The sequence below is a fragment of the Lactuca virosa genome, chromosome 1 (genome assembly GCF_052849685.1).
Source record: "Lactuca virosa cultivar CGN04683 chromosome 1, Lactuca_virosa_CGN04683_v6, whole genome shotgun sequence".
Classification (NCBI taxonomy): Eukaryota; Viridiplantae; Streptophyta; class Magnoliopsida; order Asterales; family Asteraceae; genus Lactuca; species Lactuca virosa.
Window position 1 is genome coordinate 47618747 of NC_136426.1, and position 22429 is coordinate 47641175.

Here is a 22429-nt window from a genome sequence, read left to right on the forward strand (position 1 = left end):
AGACAGTTGGGTGCAAATGGATCTTCAAGAAGAAGACCGACATGGATGGGAAGGTACACACTTATGAAGCGCGACTGGTTGCGAAGGGGTTTACTCAAACTCCGGGAGTTGACTATGATGAGACCTTCTCACCAGTAGCTAAAATTAAGTCTATTAGAGTATTGTTAGCCATAGCTGCATTTCATGATTATGAAATATGGCAAATGGATGTCAAAACCGCTTTCCTTAATGGAAAGTTGGCTGAGGATGTTTACATGGCTCAACCAGAGGGTTTTGTCGATACAAGATACCCTAATAGAGTGTGTAAGCTTGATAAATCCATTTATGGATTGAAACAAGCATCTCGCAGATGGAATCTTTGCTTTGATGAGAAAGTCAAAGAGTTTGGCTTTTCTAGGAGTGAGGATGAGTCTTGTGTGTATGTCAGGGCTAGTGGGAGCATAGTTAGCTTCTTGGTGTTGTATGTGGATGACATACTTCTCATAGGAAACGACGTCCCAACCTTGCAGGAGGTTAAGTCCTGGCTTGGGAAGTGTTTCGCTATGAAGGACCTTGGGGAAGCTGCCTATATCCTAGGGATAAGGATATTGAGAGATAGGAGTAAGAGACTAATTGGACTTAGTCAAAGTACTTATGTGGATAAGGTACTGAAGAGGTTCAGTATGCAAGATTCCAAGAAAGGAGAATTACCAATCCAGAGTAATGCCAAGCTGAGTAAGACTCAGAGTCCGAGTACAGAGGCTGAGATAGCTGAAATGAGTCATATACCATATGCTTCCGCTGTGGGCTCGATCATGTATGCTATGACTTGTACTCGCCCTGATGTGGCCTTTGCTTTGAGCATGGTCAGTAGATATCAAGGGAACCCTGGCAAGGCACACTGGACAGCGGTAAAGAACATTCTCAAGTATCTGCGGAGGACTAAGGATTGGGTCCTTACCCTCGGGGGCAGTGATGACTTGAGAGTGGAAGGATATAGCGATGCTAGCTTTCAGACTGATAGGGATAATTTCCGCTCTCAGTCAGGCTGGGTCTTTATCCTAAATGGAGGGGCAATTACTTGGAAAAGTTCCAAGCAGGAGACAGTAGCTGATTCTACTTGTGAATCAGAGTACATAGCAGCAAGTGAAGCAGCTAAGGAGGCGATATGGCTAAAGAACTTCATCGGAGACCTTGGAGTTGTACCAGCTATAAAAGAGCCAATGGAAATTTTCTGTGACAGCGAAAGTGCGGTTGCTTTGGCTAAGGAACCAAGAGATCACGGGAGATCTAGGCACATTGACAGAAAATACCATTTCATAAGACATCGAATAGAAGAAGGACTCCTCATGGCTAAGAGGGTATCATCAGATGAGAACCCGGCAGATCCCCTCACGAAGGGACTGAGCAGGGTTAAGCATTTACAGCATGCGAGGCGCATTGGGCTGAAGGATGATATTAGTTTCAATAATTAGATTCCTGAAACTTGTAAAATGTAATTGACATTTGATGATAAATAAAAGTTGTTATTTATTTATGAGTAAGGTGTTACTATCTTATGTTGATTGTTTACTATGTTTCAATTTTGCATGTTTTTACTTCCAGAATAATTATGTTATTATTCAAACCATCCACAGTCAGTCAAACTTTGGAAGTAAGTATTGATTTAAGACTGTCATGAATTTGGCTTGTATGATTTGTCTAAAAGTGCTTTGGACAATGCAATGGTTGCTACAACATTCATGAGTACTCATAAGGGCTGAGTATTGGATCCAACCCACGCTCACTTGCATCACTTCATGGAATTTATCTCGAGTGATCGTGAGACGGTAATATCATATAAATCTTCAAACCTAGAGATATGAGTTGTTGACTATGAGTTGGTTATTCATTGATTGCACGAAAACGCATTGGTAACTCGATGTCATAAAACGTGCCTTTGTGAGTAATTCAACAAGTAGTTAGTACAAGCATATCAGTCGAAGTTTATCTGTTCCTTCTAGAAATAGAAGCGATATCTGGGCCCCTCGATGATTTGGTTTTGACCTATGTACCGGGCCCGGTCAGAACCTAATTGATGTGTTCAATTTAGTTCTATGTCGAAACAAATCAGAGATCGAGAAACAAATGCTGGACAATAAGTAAGACCATGTTCCATGTGTTTGTCCGGCTGATATCATGAGAACAGAGGATTATATGATCACTTATCTTAAATGGCGTATCATCATCATCTCAGTTCCGAGAGACTTTGAAAGAGCTACGATTGCTAGTCGGATTTTGAAGTCATATTCGCAAATATAGTTATTAGACTTATCCAAGTGGGAGACTGTTGGATATAGTGTCTAAGTCCATAACTTTATTTGGTATGTACTTGACCCGACCCGGCATGGTCCATTTGGGTTGCATGGCATTGCAATACTTGGATAGACTAAATGAGAGAATAAGGCACTTATGATTATTAATATATTATAAGTTCTAATATATTAATAATAGTATTATTTAATTAGTATTGATCAAGTATTAATCTAGGATTAATTTGGTGATCAAAGTGAGACTAATTAAATATATAGGGTTGATTATGACAATCATCAATTCTTTTATGGTGGATTAATGATCCATAGTTTATGGGTTATGGATGTAACCAAATGGAGCTCCATGGATGGTCCATGGGAGTTACAAATCCATGGGTCATGGGAAATCAAGAGTCATGACAATTAAGGGCATTCATGTGTAAACCCTAATTGTGACAACACTATAAAAGGAACCCTATAGCTAGCAAAAAGTGGAGCTAGTGGACATAGTGTTACTAGAGAGGGCATAACCAATTTTGAGTGCTAGAAGTATTCTCTCAAGTTATTCCAAGTCTTGTGGTGTTGTGTGAAGCATTTGAGGCACAACATTTGGAGTGCTAGGCTCACAAAGTCTTGAAGGAATCCAAGCAACAACAAGGTATGTATTTCTACTAGTTTTATGTTTTATGTAATCCTCATGCCATGCTAGTTAGGAAATAACCTTGAAAAAGTAATTTGCATGTATATAGAGAAAACATAGATTCAAGGTTATTAGGGTTGCATGTACACTTAGGAAGTGTTAGAATGCTCAAAACCCATCAAGCATCACCTGTTTTCCTAAAGAAAAGAAAAGGGAGGTGAAGTTCCATTGTTGTGGCATGTGCCTCATAAAATTGTAACATGCATAATCTCCCTAGCTACTATAACCTACTAGAATCATGGATAAATTTCCATGTTTTATTATTCCTATTCATAACAATTTATTTTGTAGATTTATTAGGTCCATTTAGCTATTGCCTCCACTCACTACAATCTGGATATCAGACCTTCTTCCCTTAATTTGTTTAAACATAATCTTTGCTATCTAAGCACCAACAGTAGTAATTGGACCTTGAGATTGCCAACAATTCATCAGGACTCATCCTCTTGAGCTCATTTTGTCTCCATGAAGCAAAGTTATTCTTATTTTGTGGATCTGTTGCAAGTGGATAGTTCTCATTTCTATGAACCTGGGATCTCATCCTCCTGTAAAGCCTCATTGTTGCAACACAGTCTTCATAAGGGTCTTGTATGCCAACTTGAATATCATAGCTATGTAAGAAAAGATCCATTATTTAATTTACTTGAAATCCTTTTATGTATTAGTTGAATGTTATATGTAACAAAGGAAACATATATATATATATATATATATATATATATAGGGGACAGTTCAAATAAAAACAGTAAATAGTGTGAAAACGTAAAAACATTTTTTTATGTTATTATTCTGCAATGAATTTTGTATCGACAACTTTATGTCATTATTCAGCAAAGAATAAATGAATAGTTAAAGGTTAAAATTAAAATTAGAATTTACTACAAAAATGCACATATATAAGTTTATAATAGAATAATAACATTGTAATGAATATATGACTAATCGAAAGTTAATATTTATATTAGAATTACTTCAACAATACACATATACAAAATTCATTACAGAATAATAACATAAACATAGTGTTTTTACGTTCTCACATTATTTACTGTTTTTTATTTGAACTTACTTCTATATATATATATATATATATATATATATATATATATATATATATCAATGTCCAACAAAGATTACCCGAGGTATGCTTTTGTGAGATACTTAAGTGAATTGCTGAGCTTCCTGGTCTTCATTAAGGGTGGATAGGTTGTTGTATCCCTGTAATGGAAATTCAGTGCATCAAATTACTTGGATCAATTGATAAGTTGAGAAAAATGTGGTAATGGAAAAGGTGTGCTTGCCTTATTTTAACTGCAGGGTACTCTAATTCCAAGCATTTAAGATAATGATCCAAACCATGACCTACAAGAATCCTTGCTTTCCCACCTCTTGGTTGGATCTTCCATATGGGTTCCCCGTTGCATAGGGTACACCTATTATATTTATTGCAATTTCAGTATTTCTTTGGAACATGCTAAAAGCATCAAACGGAACTTAGGAGTATTGATTCACCAGGCTACACCTTTAATTAGTCGGTTTTATTTGGAAAAAAGGAATTTATGTTGGCATCTAAGCCAAACTTAACTAGCTGATAAAAGAATGTATTCCCATTTCAACTGCTTAATATATTACTCAGATCGCTTCAATTATGAAAAACACTTTGGGGAAAGTGAAGAAATTGATTTTAAAATATTCTTATCCTACAAGAATATGGTAATTATTACAGTTAAATCTGGATTAGAAATTTATGTATAGATTAATAGGCATATTGAGTAATTATTCAAAAGGAATTAGTATATTCACTACTGTAACGACCCGATTCTCAGGTATTGATTTCAGATATAAGTTTTTCTTAATTTCAAGGTCTACTCGACGAGTGGGTTGCCCGACTCGTCGAGTAGTAGCGGGTTGGTCCATGTGTTTAAGTGACCTACTCGCCGAGTCCAAGTAGGGACTCGACGAGTAGGAGCTGGAGGATGAAACCCTAATTTCCTGGGTTTTGCACCCTATTTAAATGTAACACCCGCAGATTCGGGCTATTCAATTTAGAGATGACAAGCGTCAAAAATGACTTTTTGATAGAGGATTATTTAGAATAAATAATCTTAACTAAGTTTTAGTATATGTCACAAGGTTTCCGTACATATAAAAAAACGCCGAAATCCGAGTTATAACGAAGAAGTTATGACCTGTCGAAGTTTCGCGACAAAACCGGCACGACACCGAGAATCATAAAAAGTGAGTTTATGATAGAGTACTTTTTAGCCTTAGGGTTCGAAATGAAATTTTTAGAGTACGTCTCCACCTTCACGTGGATATAAAGAACGTTAAAACCGAAGCTCGTATGCAAAAGTTATGACCTTCCGAAGATGCAGCTGTCTAAGAGCATGACACGTGTCAGAAACCCTAATCTGACTGAAATCACGACGTGATCATAAAAACTCATGACGTGAGGAGTCAAAATGCCACATTTCAAGCTAGAAGACGCATGGCAAGTCTACGAGATGATAAGTCAAAAGCTCACGACGTGAGGAGTCAAACGGACACTATGCAAGCCTAGAACGCAGATGGCGAAGCTACGGGGTGACTAGCCATGGCTCACGACGTGAGCAATGAATTCTCACGACGTGAGAGAGCGAAAATCAGCCTATAAATAGCAAGTCCAACCTCTTCTCTTCCTTACACTAAAACTCTTCTTTCTCTCTCGTTTGTTCAAGTCGTTCCGCGTCCCGAGCCCGACGATCACGAACCGCTAACCGTTTCTAGTTAGGTTCTATCAAAGCACGCTACAAGTGAGTGCATATTACTTTCATCTTACACATAGATATGAAGTATTTTATATAAAATTACGTGCTATGTGTGCATATTATCTGAATACTTGTTGTCTATGCTAGATGATCGATTTTATATACGTTTTAAATGATTTAAACTGTATATGTATTTTATATCTACAAATATGTTGGGTAAAACATGGGTAGATAAAATAGTTGGTGTGTGATGAAAAATGAGTTGGAAGATGAGATGAAAGGCTATATAGATCATGAGATGAGGGTGAGAGGTGAGAAGTGAGAAAAGCCTTTACCCAAACGTTGGCCTCGTCATCTAGCAGAGTATGGATGACAACCATGGACTATTCTAGACGGTCTGTGGAACACTAGCAGGCTCGCAACCTGTAGGTTTTGTGAACGATGTGTTCACCCGGTGTACTCTAAAAACCCATTGACATGTATTTCGGGTGGATTGCCAAAAATAATACTGTCGATAAATGAGCTATGGACTTAGCACCCGTTGGATGAACCCTGACGACTATGTGACTTAGTGCCTGTTGTATAAACCTTGGCGACTATGAGACTTAGTGCCTAAACCCTGGCGACTATGCGACTTAGTGCCTGTTGTATAAACCCTGGCGACTATGAGACTTAGTGCCTAAATCCTTGCGACTATGCGACTTAGTGCTTGTTGAGTAAACCTTGGCAACGATGGATTTCGTGTCAATTCCTTAGGATGATCCTTAGGAATGAATGAACGAGGAATAGCTAATTCTTAGGGTAGATCCTTAAGAGTAAAGAAGATAATGGGGATGGGTAATTGGGTTGATTGTTTGATGTTTAAACATAATAATTATATTATTGTGGGTTGAAAACCCTATGTACTCACCAGGTTTCCCAACCTGACCCACTCAAGCTTATTTGGATCACAGGTGCCGATACGAAGTTACATTATACGGAGAGATTAAAGAGGTGTAGATCACCAGTGTAAATGAATGTAAGTTCTGTTTATGCTTATGTTTCTGTATTGACAATGACATCCCAAATGTTTTAAAATGAATAAAAAAATACGTTTATTCGGAAATGCTTTGATAACGTATTTATCATGTTTTACTGGGAACAAATTCCGCAACATTTTTATCAAAAGAAGCACTCTGATTTTTATAAAGCATAAAAAAAATCAGTCTTTTCTGGCCGAGAAAATGGGGATGTCACAGTTGGTATCAGAGCATTAGTTTAAGCGTACTAGGAATTTGTAGGATTTCTAGACTTAAACTTAGAATGCTAGGCGATGATTGTGAGATGAATGTCTAATATATTTTAGGTAGTACACCTGAATTGACACAAGCACTAGCTTACTTTAGGATTAGATGCTTAAATTGCTTTTGTGTGCTAAATGATTTATGTTATAGTATTATATGTCTTCTATGCTATTATTTGATTGGATCTATGGTCTGTTGCCGACCGGATCTAGAAATTTTATGTGCTCAGGATTCTAAACGTTTAATTACGATATTAGAACTGGCATGTAACTTTTCGGAATAATATGGAGATTTATACGTCTATCGTAAATAAAGCTTTCTTATCTTAAATTCTTGCCTCGGTACACCGAACGTCAGCTTTGGTGTGCAGAACATCATGGTGAAGACTCGTAGTGAATTGAGTGAATGGAGGAAATGAGAAGGCTTACGATACTGAATGGTACCTATCAGAAGATATCGTAAGAGTGATATTTTGGCTTTAGAATGTGTCTAACAAATAATACGTCTGGTACGGGAGAAGTACACTTTCAATCGGCATAAAGAAATAATTTTTGGTATAATCCATAAAGTTATCCCATTGTCTGGAATTTCCATCACCAACCGAGTTGAAGCAGAATTGATGATTGAAGATACGCATGGAAGAAGTCCTAGTAGAGTATAGGGAAATTTTTATGATTATTTGGACACATTCGTATGTGTTAAATTGTTTTGTGATTTTAGGACTTGGAAAACTGCGAGACAATACTTGGGACGAGTATGCGTAGGTGTGAATGGTAGTAGAGGCCTATACTATCGGAAGCACAGGACTCGCACTTGGATCAGGGAAAGTCACAAGGTTACCAAGAAGCTAGTAATTGATTACGTTTTGTTCAAGTATGTCATTACCATCGTTTCGGTAATGACTAAGAAGATAATTGTTATTCCGACCCTAGTGGTCATACCATATCGAATCCGACTAAGATATATATTCTACGTGGTTCAGAGAACCAAGTTCGATGTAGCATCCGACTTAAGCCAGAAGATTGAAGTGAAAGATAATCGAAGCGATCAATAGCAGTATCGCGATCATTGTTAATGTAAGAAGCTTGTAGCTAAAAGTGCTACATGCTAGAATGTGATTATATCACATTAGAATATGAAGGAATGTATATTCCATTATGGAATTGGACTCTAAAAGACCCGAGTCTAAGCGTTGTATCATACGATGAGAGGTCATTAAAACATGACCCATCGTCTGTTACGATAAATAAAGGAAAGAACTTATCTTAAGTCTTTTAAGAAGAAGAAGGAGTCTTCAATAAGGATTATGTAACTCTAAGGTTACGATTGAAAGTCCAACGCAAGATAGAGAGCGGCTACAAGATAGAGCACCGCCTGCAGTCAAGAAGTCCAAGAGTTAGATACTCATTTGAAGGAACATAGAAGTTACGGTTATTACCTAGGATGAATAGATAACACATGGAATCATTATACAAGCCCTTCTTTGTTGATGATTCTGGGACGTAAGCATCCTAAGGAGAAGATAGTTGTAACGCCCGCAGATTCGGGCTAGTCAATTTACAGACGATAAGCGTCAAAAATGACTTTTTATAGAGGATTATTTAGAATAAATAATCTTACCTAAGTTTTAGTATATGTCACAAGGTTTTCGTACATATAAAGAACGCCGAAATCTGAGTTATAACGAAGAAGTTATGACCTGTCGAAGTTTCAAGACAAAACCGGCACGACACCGGGAATCATAAAAAGTGAGTTTATGATAGAGTACTTTTTAGCCTTAGGATTCTAAATAAAATTTTTATAGTATGTCTCCACCTTCGTGTGGATATAAAGAACGTTAAAAACGGAGCTCGTATGCAAAAGTTATGACCTTCCGAAGATGCAGCTGTCTAAGAGCATGACACGTGTCAGAAACCCTAATCTGACTGAACTCACGACGTGAGCATAAACACTCATGACGTGAGGAGTCAAAACGACACATTTCAAGCTAGAAGACGCATGGCAAGTCTACGGGATGATAAGTCAAAAGCTCACGACGTGAGCAATGGATTTCTCACGACGTGAGGAGTCAAACGGACACTATGCAAGCCTAGAACGCAGATGGCGAAGCTACGGGGTGACTAGCCATGGCTCACGATGTGAGCAATTAATTCTCACGATGTGAGAGAGCCAAAATCAGCCTATAAATAGCAAGTCCGACCTCTTCTCTTCCTTACACTAAAACTCTTCTTTCTCTCTCATTTGTTGAAGCCGTTCCGCGTCCCAAGCCCGACGATCACGAACCGCTGACCGTTTCTAGTTAGATTCTATCAAAGCACGCTACAAGTGAGTGCATATTACTTTCATCTTACACATAGATATGAAGTATTTTATATAAAATTACGTGCTATGTGTGCGTATTATCTGAATACTTGTTGTCTGTAATGCCCCTATTCTCAGGTACCGATTTTATAAGAATTTTCTTGTTTTAAGGTCTACTCGACGAGTTGGTTGCCCTACTCGTCGAGTAGCAGCGGGGTGATCCGCGTGTTTTAGTGACCTACTCGCCGAGTCCAAGAAGGGACTCGACGAGTAGGAGCTGGCAGATGAAACCCTAAATTTCGGGGATTTGCACCCTATTTAAGGAAAACTTATTTCCCTTAGCCTCTCTTACTGCCTCCCTTGAGTTCAGAAACCCTAATTAGTGGTTGCTCTCTATAAATTGTGTGCTCTTTAGCTTGGAAGAGGGATCCTTGGAGTAAAATCTTGGAGTTCAAGAAGTTTGGAGCAAGGGGCTGTTGTAGATCCGGATTCTTCTTTGTCTTGGTATCATTTTGGAGGTAACAAGTTGTTACCTTGGCTCTCTCTTATTTAGGTCTCTTCATTTATGGGTTGGGATTTTAGGGTTTTTGTAGTGGTTCTCCAATTTGGGTCGAGATCTGAGGTTGCAACCTTAGATCTGGACTCCTTCAGCCCCTCTTTATCATAAAGTTCCAGTCTTTGTTGAGCTATGGCCTTTCCCTTGCCCTAAGCCACTCCTTTAGCTTGTTTTGGGCCATTTTCATCTTGCATGCACGTAAAGTTTGCAACTTTACGTGATAAACATGCCCTAGGAGATTAGATCTGCAGTTTGGAGGATTTGCATGGCTTAAAAAGCATCTGTAGAGGTGAAGGATTGAAGGGACTCGGCGAGTCGCAAGGTCGACTCGGCGAGTCATATAAAGATGGTCATCGAACTCGACGAGTTGGATGAACAACTCGGCGAGTCCGATGAAGATTGTTGTGGTCTCGACGAGTCAGATAAGAGAATTGGCGAGTCGGCTAGGGTTTTCCCAACCTTTGGACAAGTATGAACGCGGCGAGTTGTAAGGGGAAAACTCGCCAAGTTGGCCGGGAAGTTACGACCACTGACACTAGGAACTCGACGAGTCATTCAAGTGACTCGGCGAGTTGGTGAGCATGAAAGGAACTCGGCGAGTGACTAGTTGTACTCGACGAGTTGAGGTCAACATGGACTGTTGACTTTGACAGTTGACTTGGACCTTGACCAAGGATTGACTTTTGGACTTCTGGGACATTTTGGGAAATTGGAAATTTACCAGCATGGTTCTATGGTGCATTTAGGTGGTGGAGTAGTACCAGCAATCCAAGAGCTTGAGTTTATCTTCGAGTCGTCAGTACGAGGTGAGTTCTCCTCACTATATCAACAGGGTCTACGGCACCAAGGCCGGCCCTTTATGATTGCATCCTGGTTTTAGGATGTTGCTATGTTATGTGATCTATTAGATCCTTATGATTATCTGTATATAAGTTAGTGACCTGGTTAGGTCGGCATCCTGGTTTTAGGATGTTGCTATGCTATGTGATCTGTTAGATCCATATGATTATCTGTACATATGTTAGTGACCTGGATAGGTCGGTATCCTGGTTATAGGATGTTGTTATGCTATTTGATCTGTTAGATCAGTTGACCGTTATATATGCTAGCGTATGATATGTATGTGCACATGTTTGTTTGATTGGGGGTTTGGGTTGAGGCAGTCCTGCTTTGTGCTGAAGGCCAACATACCCAGGGCGGTCCGGATAAACTGAAGGCCCTGCAAGGGGATTCAGTCAGGCCGAAGGCCCGGCGAGCGGTCGAGATAGGCTGTAGGCCCTGCGAGGCGGTCCAGACATGCCGAAGGCTCGGAGAGCGGTCCAGATAGACTGAAGGCCTGTGACGCGGTCCAGTCAGGCTGAAGGCTCATCATGCAAGCTGTTCTATGTTTGTTTATATGATATTATTATGGTTATGAGGTTGGTATTTTGGGGGTAACTCACTAAGCCTCGGGCTTACAGTTTCAGTTTATCGTTTCAGGTCCATCAGGGGATCGCGGCAAGGCGAAGGCGTGATCGTATAGCTCCTCATGTTTTATTTATGTTCCTGGGATGAACTCTGATATTAGACTATTTTGAAAACAAATTTGTAATAACTATTGGTTTTAAATGTTTTGAAAAGTTTTAAATTGGCTTGAATTTTAAGGGTGTTACAAGTTGGTATCAGAGCCTTGGTTTGAGTGAATTGGAGGAACATTCGTGTGAATCCAGTCTTAAATCAAGGAAAGATTTTCAAAATGATTTTCTAAATGGTTTTCAAAATAAGTAAAGGAGGATGCAGGGTGTACGATCAGCCGGAGCCAGTAAGTAGACCCCAAAATACCATACTGCTATTTGATGTTATGATGTGTTAGAACAACATGCTAGAGATAGGCTAGGGATCTTCAAGAATCGCATGATAGAATTGTCTGATTATATGATGCCTGCTAGCCTAGGATTTCCTTTATATGAGATTGACATCATTACTGTAGTTGCTTAGTGTATGCACCATGGTTATACATAATTAAGATCTTATAGCCTGAGAATGTTGAATTGGCCCTATGTTCTGTTCTTGTTTGATTGGGAGCTTAGGGTAGGATTGGATATTCGAAAGTCTATAGGGTCCAGCGTTATGTATGGCTAGCATACGCTAGTGCTGCAGGGTTAGTGGAAGTTTCATGGATGGGTGGGTTGTGAGAGGCCGTGAGGCCAGTCATGAGATATCTAGTGTTCCTCTAGGAGTGGGAATTGAGCGCTCGCTATGTTATACATGTTGTTAGGGTGTTGTGGTGATACTTGAGACAAATATGGGTAGGTGTGGAAGGTAGTATGGGCCCGTACTACTGAAAGTACAAGACCCATACGCGTAGCAAGGAAGTCACACTACTAGAAAAACAGCCTTTTACGACGTGCAATGCGTGTCGTAAAACGCTCAGACGACGCGCAAATGTGTGTCAAGGAAGGCCCTGTCATAACGAGAGACGACACGCTTTTGTGCGTCGTAACCTTACGACGCGCATTTACGACGCGCAATGCGTGTCAAGGAAGGCCCTGTCATAAAAAAGATGACACACATTCGCGTGTTGTAAAACGACGCACATTTACGACTTGCATTGCGTATCATTAAAGCTCATGTCATAAAGAAAGACGACACACATTTTTGCGTGTCATAATATTTAAATGTTTAAAAATCGTATATATTTTTTGTAAATTTACTAATTTTCAAATTACATCACACATTTAATGTCTCATAATATAAAATAAAATTTCATACACAAAAAATAAAATAAATTGCACAAATTATAATGTCATACAAATAATCATTCAAATGTTAAACAAAAATAATACATTACTAACATGGATTATACATTCCTATAAAACTAACAACCCTCGGTGACCTTGATGTAGATCGAGGTCGACTTGGATCGATGGCGGCGATTGGATTTTAGATACACAACATGATTACTGACCTAAGACCTTGTGCAACAAGTACATCCCATGCCTTATTTCCAGCAACCACCACACGTTTTAGTGTCTCAATGGCTAGTATACTTCCTCCTTGCCATCCAATAGCTTTCATTAACAATGGAACCACCTATAATTTATTAAAAAAAACAAGGTCAAAACTGAAAACTAAGTATGCCCTTGCTCCTTTTTTCCCCTTAACATGTTGAACTTAAACAATTAAACGCCCATTATGTATTCAAGGGTAAAATGGTAAAAAAACTCACATGGGCAGTGGGATGGATCATTCTATCCAGTAACTCCTGGAGTAACTTATGATGGCATTCTTGGAGGTGAGACTTCTATAGTTCTATCAAAGCAGCAGAAAGGAAAGACTTTGTGTTTTCTTGTAAATCTGATTGTTCTTCATGTGATAATTTGTAAGGTGACTCTTTTAGTATCATGTCCAAAGCAGAAATGGCTAGGATTCTTGTTTGTGGAAGTTGATTTTTTAAATTCTTTAGGAAATGACCAACTGCTTCACTGAGAATCTTTGATGATAAATTTGGTTCATTTCTAGATGGCATAGCCAATAACATGAGAACCCTATTTTCCATCAAGTTATACCTATATGAAACAATTTTTAAAAAAAATTAATACATACTTTGCTGAGTTGAAATAATCATATATTCATGTGTGTATATAGACCAGAATAAACTCATAGAACTTATCTCGGAAACCAAAGATACAAAGCTCCCTTGTCAAAAATAACCCTCGATAACAACTGATACCATTCCCTAGTAAGCCCACCTGATATCATTCACATGTTTTCAATAAGTATGTTTTCAATAGTTGACTGACCATAGTTGACCACGCAAATGATGAAAATAGCTTACTTTCTTAATGTAGGATTTCACCATGTTTTCAATATTTGCCACGATGCTCTCTGACTGACCCTATACAAGAATCAAGAATCACAAAAGTGTGAGATGAGGGAAAAGTTAATGGACACAAGAAGTTATCTAATATTGAAAAAAAATAAGAATAATAATTTAAGATGCTAAACTCACCAACATCTACTTTTATCAAGTGAGTTAACTGTTAATAAGTAAAGAACTTAAAGTTAATAATACTATCTTTAAGTAAAAATTCAAACATATCACCATTAGGAGAATAGATACTGAGATATATAGGAACTGATGAAATCTGTTTGCTTCGTCCTGTCTCACGATCAGTCTCATCAGATATTTCCTTCCTCACAGCAGCTGCACAAGAAAAACAATGAAGATATGTTTATTGATTATACGAATCTTCAAGAATGTATTCCCTGAGAAAGCAGTGACATGAGTTCCTGAAGTTTGACCAAACTATGGGGATTTACATTTACTTACCAGTGCCCAAAATAACTAAATATTGACCTTCTCCTGTAGAGGAAATCCAATATTCTATTGAATCTTTGGGAAACAAAAACTGGTTAAAACAACATTGACCAATAAGGATTATTCTTTTAATTTATACTAAATCTGAAATAGAATTAGAACAAGTTTTTTTGCTCACCTGTTACTAAGAACGGTAGCCAGAAATATCAACTGTCCCAAACAGAGGGTAGGAGTAAACCATTACCAACCCATTAAATACAAATTCAAATCAGTCACGAGGATTAGAAGAAGCTTGTTGTCAATTGAAGCTAGTTACTGCACTTCCAAATCAAAATATTTGTAACCAAATAAGAATGTTATGAAAATTATTATAAAAATGAAAAAACAAAACCATACGCTGAAAAAAATGAAATTGGGAAAGACAAACAAATACCTTTCTTTCTCTCTTCAAATTGGCAAGAAACTTCCATATTTCAGTTAGCATGAAGGCGTAACAGTTTGAAGTCGCTTTGTTCTGGTTACCTCCTACCTCCCCTGATGCTTCTTCCCCCTCCGGCTACTGTTTGGTTATTAACAATAACCCCTAATCAAATAGAATATAAAGATGAACTGAATCAAAATAGTTAAAACAATATATGAGTTAGTAAACCCTAACCAAATTTCTAGAGAACAACAGAATCAATTAGTGGATTAGGCATAGTCTTCTACTTTTGCACCAAGTAGAATCACAAAGTGAAATACATTTTGTTGTAATTGCAAGAACAGATAGCATATATATCATCTTACAAAGTGAAAGCATAAAAACTTGTATCCTTTTGTCTAGTGAACAAGATAGAAGACATTGGTCCAACAAAGAACCGATATGACATCAGATATATATAGTCTGTTCCTATGACTTCGACAAATGTTTGAACCATGAATCGCTCGTTTTCATTCCTCTTCAAGACCAATCCCTACAATACCTAATGAATAAGGGATATCAACTATGAAGCCCCAACATGCAAACCCTTGAATTTGCAAGCATCATAAAGCATAGATAATACAATAATAAATTGAATTCAAACCTCACCTGAAGCGTTGTGTAGAGAGAGAAGTAGAAAAAAAATAAGGAGATGAAATTTGTATATATGCAAATCAATATAAAATTATTACATTGAAACCCACATCAGGAGCTGGCGACTGAAGCTATTAATAGACAGTATTAACAGAGGGTGAGTCGGCAAACGAAAGTAGAGGTGGAAAGGGCACGTTCATCGGCGCTTCAAACCAAGTAGCTTTGGGGAAACACTCCACCACTGTCAAGAAGGAAACCCCACCGCTAGGTCGGTGTCGGTATTACCTGATTTAGGGTGAGTAAGCAGCAAAGAAGAAGAGGTGTCGATTAAAGGGGATGTAAGAGTAAAAAGCATCATTGGGAGAAACTCCACCGACCACAAGGAAAACCCACCACCAAATCTTTCGTCTCAACGTGATGTCAGGCTGACCGGAAGCAAGCAAGAAGGTAGCTTTCATCAGCAAACGACGACATTTCTTGAATCACATTATCCCGTGAGGCTGATGTAGGGTTGAGAGGAGTTAAGCACGCAAGCATCCACTTACCGATGATGCTGATTATCCAGACTGGCCTTGGAAAACGACATCAACGGAGGTGAAGGGAACGCATAAAGAAATCCCTGTGAGAGAGAAAGCAAGAGTCGATTTGAAGCAACCGACAAATGAAATTGGAAGGTAGAGGCGCTACACTCTTTTTTTTTGTTCGTGTCACCACACATCAACATAGAGAAATCGAGAACCCCTGCGGGTTTGATCTATTCAAAAGACGGGATCAGAGATTTGGTGATATTGCGATTTTGTTGTGGGAGAAAAGAGGATTGGTGATGATATTAGGGTTTTTTTTGGTATTAGAGTGAGAGAGATATAGAGAGAGAGATAGAAAAGAACGATGGAAACAAGGTAGAGGATAACAATGGCGGCCTTTCAAACTTTTGGGATTTTCGTTTTCCCTCCAGCTGCAAAAAAAGAGAACGCGCCTTTCATTAAAAAAAATATAAAGCGACATTTCTAGACCACACCCATTTTTAAATAAGTGCCCTCTGTGTTTTTAATTTTTTTTGTTGGACATTAATTTTAGGGCACGCACAAAAGCGTGTCCTTTATCCTTCAAATTTTAGAAGATATGACATTATTTTTAGGGCACACGCTTCTGCGTATCGTAAATCACCGCTTGTCATTGTTTGCACGTCATTAAAGGGCTGTTTTCTAGTAGTGTCACAACCCCTAGGGTTTAGTTGGGAGTTGGTTCCCTGTCATTATGTGGTTATCTGATATCTTCTTGGTATGTTTCCAGAATGGTGGTCACAAGACGCTTTACGACTGGATCCGGGTCAGGATCAGGATCAGGAGACGGAGGCCAGGAGGGGCCAACAACACCTGAGACTGTGGTGCAGATGGGTACAGACGAGTTGGATGCCAGGATTCGAGAGATCCTGCATGATGAGGTTGCTACTATCTTCTGGGAACAGCTGCCGGAGATGTTTGGGTCGATTAAGACCGCCATGGTTGAGTACTTTGATGAGCGCTACGCAGCTCTTGCAGAGACAGTGGCTACAGCAGCTGCATTAGCTGTAACCGCGGCAGAGGGAGGAGTCAGTAGGGGCTTCCAGTACCGGGACTTCGATAACATGAAGCCCCCGACATTTGACGGTACCCAGGATCCTATTCGAGCTATGAGGTGGTTATCTGACGTGGAGGGTTGTTTCTTTACATGTTCATGTCCTACTGACCTGAAGGTCAGATGCGCCCTGAACATGCTGAGGCTCGCGGCCAAAGACTGGTGGAGGCTGACGACAGGGTCATACACTGATGAGCAGAGAGCTGCTGTTACTTGGGAGCAGTTCTGGGACATGTTCCGCGCCCGTTACATTCCGCGGGTCGAGCGGGAACATTTGGCACAGAAGTTTTTGAGTCTGAGACAGGTTGGGGAGTCGCTGACGGATATCACCCGTATGTTCACTGAGAGGGCGATGTTCTGCCCGGAGTTTGCGTCTGAGCAGGCCCAGATGACACGTTATCTGAGCATGCTCAAGACTAACATTCGACAATTTGTTGCCACACAGCGATGTGATACTCTATTGGAGTTACAGGAGGCCGCTAGGCAGCGTGAGTTGGAGATTGAGCTGCAGTTGAGGGAGCAACGGCCGGCCCTGACACAGTCGTAGCCGGTGCCGAAGCGGTCTAAGACCGCTGATTCTAGGATCGGGGGTCAGCAGAGCCGCACTTGTGGAAAGTGCGACAAGGTTCATATTGGGGCTTGTCGAGCTAGTAGCGGGTGTCACAGGTGTAGCAAGGAGGGGCATTTTGCTAGGGACTGTCGTCAGTCCGCCCCTGCCTCGGATATGAGGATATGCTATCATTGTCATCAGGTTGGTCATATGAAGACCAACTGTCCACAGCTCGCGGCCAAGCCGGCGCAGTCTCCAGCGCCGGCTACATTGAGGATTACAGATGGGAGGCCAGTTAGGGCGGAGCCTCCAAAGGCTCAGGGACGTGCCTTTCAGCTTTCGGCCGAGGAGGCCAAGGCGGCGCCAGATGTGGTTGTTGGTATGTTTCTATTCGTTACCTCATTTATTATTTGTGTTATACTTATCTGTTGTACCTATGATTAGGTACGTTTTTAGTGAACTCCTTGCCTGCATTGGTTTTATTTAATTCTGGGGCGAGTCGGTCATTTGTATCACAGACGTATAGTAGGGAGTTCAGTACGCCAGTAGGCGAGCTAGAGTGTCCGTTGCGAGTCTTTATCGCCAACGAACACGGGATTTCTGCTTCTTTGGTCTACCGAGGATGTGAGTTAGAGATCTTCGGGGTGTCCTTCCCGATAGACTTGATTCCGATTCCCATGAGGGATGTATGTGTAATTGTAGGAATGGACTGGCTTAGTCGATTCGGTGCCCTGATTGATTGTGAGGGTCAGCGGGTAGTAGTTCGAACCCCAAGTGGGGGAGAACTGGTTGTATATGGCGAAGGCACCAAGGTGGGATCAGGGTTTTGTTCAGCCGCCAGGGCTCGACAGTACATTCAGCACGAGTGTGCGGGTTATCTAGCGTATGTGGTGGATACGTGAGTCAGGGATCAGACTCCAGTTTTGCAGGTTCCAGTGGTTAGAGAGTTTGCTGACGTGTTTCCGGAGGAGTTGCCAGGGATACCTCCGGAGAGGCAGGTCGAGTTTCGGATCGACCTGGTGCCTGGTGCGGCCCCTATCGCCAAGGCGTCGTACCGATTGGCGCCACCCGAGATGCAGGAGTTGTCTTCACAGCTGCAGGAACTTCTGGGCAAGCAGTTCATTTGACCTAGCAGTTCTCCATGGGGAGCACCGATCCTTTTCGTCAGGAAAAAGGACGGTTCGCACCGAATGTGCATTGATTATAGGGAGTTGAACAAGCTGACGGTGAAGAACCGTTATCCACTCCCGAGGATGGATGATCTTTTCGATCAGTTGCAGGGTGCATCTTGGTTCTCCAAGATTGATTTAAGGTTGGGGTATCATCAGGTCTGGGTCAGAGAGGAGGACGTGGAGAAGACCGCATTTCGGACTCGTTATGGTCATTACGAGTTCGTGGTGATGCCATTTGGGCTCACCAACGCGCCAGTCGTATTCATGGACCTGATGAATCGGGTCTGCAGACCGATACTTGATCGCTTGGTCATTGTGTTCATAGATGATATCTTGGTGTATTCCAAGACCCGTGAGCAGCATGAGGAGCACCTCAGGGAGTTGTTGGAAGTTCTGAGACGAGAACGGCTGTATGCTAAGTTCTCGAAGTGCGAGTTTTGGTTACGAGAGGTCCAGTTTCTGGGACATCTCGTTAATCAGGAGGGGATTTTGGTCGACCCGGCCAAGATCGAGGCAGTCATGCAGTGGGAGGTGCCGAGATCTCCCTCAGATATCAGGAGTTTTCTGGGTTTAGCTGGGTATTACCGGAGATTTATTCGAGATTTCTCCAAGATTGCGGTACCCCTCACTCATCTGACGAGGAAGGGGGTGGATTTTCGGTGGGGCCCTGAGAAGCAAAGGGCATTTGAGACCCTCCGTCAGCGCTTATGCGAGGCTCCAGTCTTGACACTCCCGGAGGGAGTTGAGGATTTTGTGGTATTCTGTGATGCATCCATCACAAGTTTGGGAGCGGTCCTTATGCAGAGAGGTCGGGTGATCGCCTACGCATCGCGGCAGCTAAAGCCGCATGAGATGAGATATCCTACTCATGATCTGGAGCTGGGAGAAGTGGTGTTCACTCTCAAGATATGGAGACATTACTTATATGGGATTCGTTGTACCATATATACGGATCACAAGAGTTTGAGACACATCATGGATCAGCCAAACTTGAACATGAGGCAGCACAGGTGGCTGGATGTAGTCAAAGACTACGACTGCGAGATCCTTTACCACCCCGGTAAAGCGAATGTGGCTGCGGACGCTTTGAGCCGCAAGTCAGCTGGGTCTTCCACCCCGGCGGTATGTATGAGGATAACGGTGGATTCTTCGCTTGTGAGTTTGATCAGAGATGCCCAGGTTGAGGGCATGCGACCGGAGAACTGGAAGTTGGAGAGGATCAAGGGTGAGAACACCCGGTTTGTGCAGGATAACCGAGGATTATTGACCCGGTGCGGTCGGGTATGGGTTCCGATGTCTGGTGGGGTCAGACAGACAGTCATGGAGAAGGCTCATAAGTCTCACTTCTCTATTCACCTGGAGGCCACCAAGATGTACCGGGATTTGAGTTTGAGCTACTAGTGGCCGTGCATGAAGCGAGAAATCGCTTGGTACGTCGAGAGGTGCTTGACCTGTAGGACGGTCAAGGCCGATCATCAGAGGCCGCATGGCAAGCTGCAGCCCCTGGAGATTCCCATGTGGAAATGGGAGCAGATCACGATGGACTTCATTACCAAGTTGCCGAGGACGACGAAGGGATTTGATGCTATATGGGTCATCGTAGATCGATTGACCAAGAGTGCCCATTTCTTGGCGATTCGGGAGAGTTCGTCGGCCGAGAGGTTGGCCGACATGTACGTCCGCGAGATCGTGTCTCGCCATGGGGTTCCGGTCTCCATTGTCTTCGACCGAGATGTTAGGTTTACCTCCCGTTTCTGTCAGAAGTTCCACGAGGAACTGGGCACGCGGTTGCACTTTAGCACAACATTCCATCCGCAGACCGATGGTCAGAGCGAGCGGACCATTCAGACCCTCGAGGATATGTTGAGGGCGTCTGTCATTGACTTCGGTGGGAGTTGGGATTCCCACCTACCGCTTGCGGAGTTGGCCTACAACAACAAATATCATTCCAGCAATGGCGCCCCACCTTTCGAGCTGTTGTATGGGCGGAGATGTCGCACCCCGGTTTGTTGGGGTGAGGTCGGACACAGGGTGATGGGGCAGACGGAAGTAGTCTTGCAGACTACCGATAAAATTCAGCAGATTAGGCAGCGATTGCAGACCGCTCAAAGTCGGCAGATGTAACGCCCGTAGATCTGGGCTAGTCAATTTAGGGATAATAGGGGTCGAAAACGACTTTTTGACAAAAGATTATTTAGAATAAATAATATTAACCGAGTTGTAGAATATGTCTCAAGGGTTCCGTACATATAAAGAACGCTGAAATCCGAGTTATAACGAAGAAGTTATGGCCCGTCGAAGTTTTTCGGCAAAACCGACACGACACCGAGAGACGTAAATAGTGAATTTACGATAGAGGACTTTTTAGCCTTAGTAATATAAACAAAATTTGTAGTATACGTTAAACCGAGAACATACAAAAAAAGAACGCCCAAATCTGACTTCGTATGAGGAAGTTATGAATTTTCTAAGATTTGGCATAGCAGTGCATGGCCCGAAACTCGAATTTTAGTTCGAGCGGTTTTTGACCTACGCGGCCTGAATGAGAGTTGAAGATCTCATTAATAGGAACTCAACGATAAAAAGACAGACGAAAACGGAGTCCATATGAAGGAGTTGCGAATTCTTCGCGATCATTTAACAGTCTAATCTCATCCTACTGTTAAATTTAAGATCGGTCGAGAATTAGCCGACAGAGTCTAAATGAAAGTTGTAGATCTTGTTTTTACCTACGCATGGAAAAAAAGAACGTCGAAAACGGAGCTCGTATGCGAAAGTTATGGGGTTTAGAAGTCGGCAGGGTGCTGCTGCAAAAGGGGTGACGTGGCACAATACAGGCCACACACGTTTGGCCACCAGAAAGCTGACATGTGGCATGGACTCGGTGAGTCAGTACTTCGACTCAGTGAGTCCATCAGGAATTCAGCCTATAAATAAGAGTGTCGGGTTCCCTCATTTCCTCACCCCTCAACCCTCTTCTTTCTCTCTCTATACTCTCTCTCTCTCTAAGCTCCCTAACCCCCCCCCCCCTAAAGTCTAGGTAAACCCCGTAGCACCCGAAGGAAGCCCCAAGGCTCCCGAAGCCCCAAGAAAAGAGCCTTTCGGCTTAGAAACGCTGCTCCAAGCGAAGCCCGGTTTTTAAGAAAACCCGCTGTAAGTAAGCTACACATATGCTATTTTTAATATAACTTCTAATTAATTATAGTAACAGTATTAGGACCTTAAAATAATTATTTGGGCTATTATTATGAGTTATATAAAAGTGTTTCTTAACGCTTATATAATAGTAATAATGGCTAGACTATTAATTAGTCTCGGTAAATATTAGACTAAACCCTAGTGGTAATGATACTAGGTTTTGTCGAAGGAAATTGTTTTAAAAGTAACGAAGTGCTGCCCAAGTGCAGAGTCACCACCTAATCAAGTGAGTGCATAGTTACTTTCATCATACACATAGATATGAATTATTTTATATAAACTACGTGCTATGTGTGCATATTATCTGTATACTTGCTATCTATGCTGGATGAACGATTTTATACAAGTTTTAAATGATTTAAACTGTATATGTATTTTTTTTATCTACAAAATATGTTGGGTAAAACATGGGTAGATGAAATATGAGCTGGATGATGACATGAGAAGTGATACAGACCGTGAGATAAGGGTGAGAGGTAAACCATGAGAGAAGCCTTTTACCCATGTGTTGGCTCCGTCATTCAGCAGAGTATGGATGACAACCACGGACTATTCTAGACAGTCCAGTGGACACTAGCAGGCTCGCAACCTGTAGGTGTTTTGAACTGTGTGCTCACCAACTGTACTCTAAAAACCCATTGACATGTGTTGTGAGAGGAGTCTCGGAAACGACACTGTCGA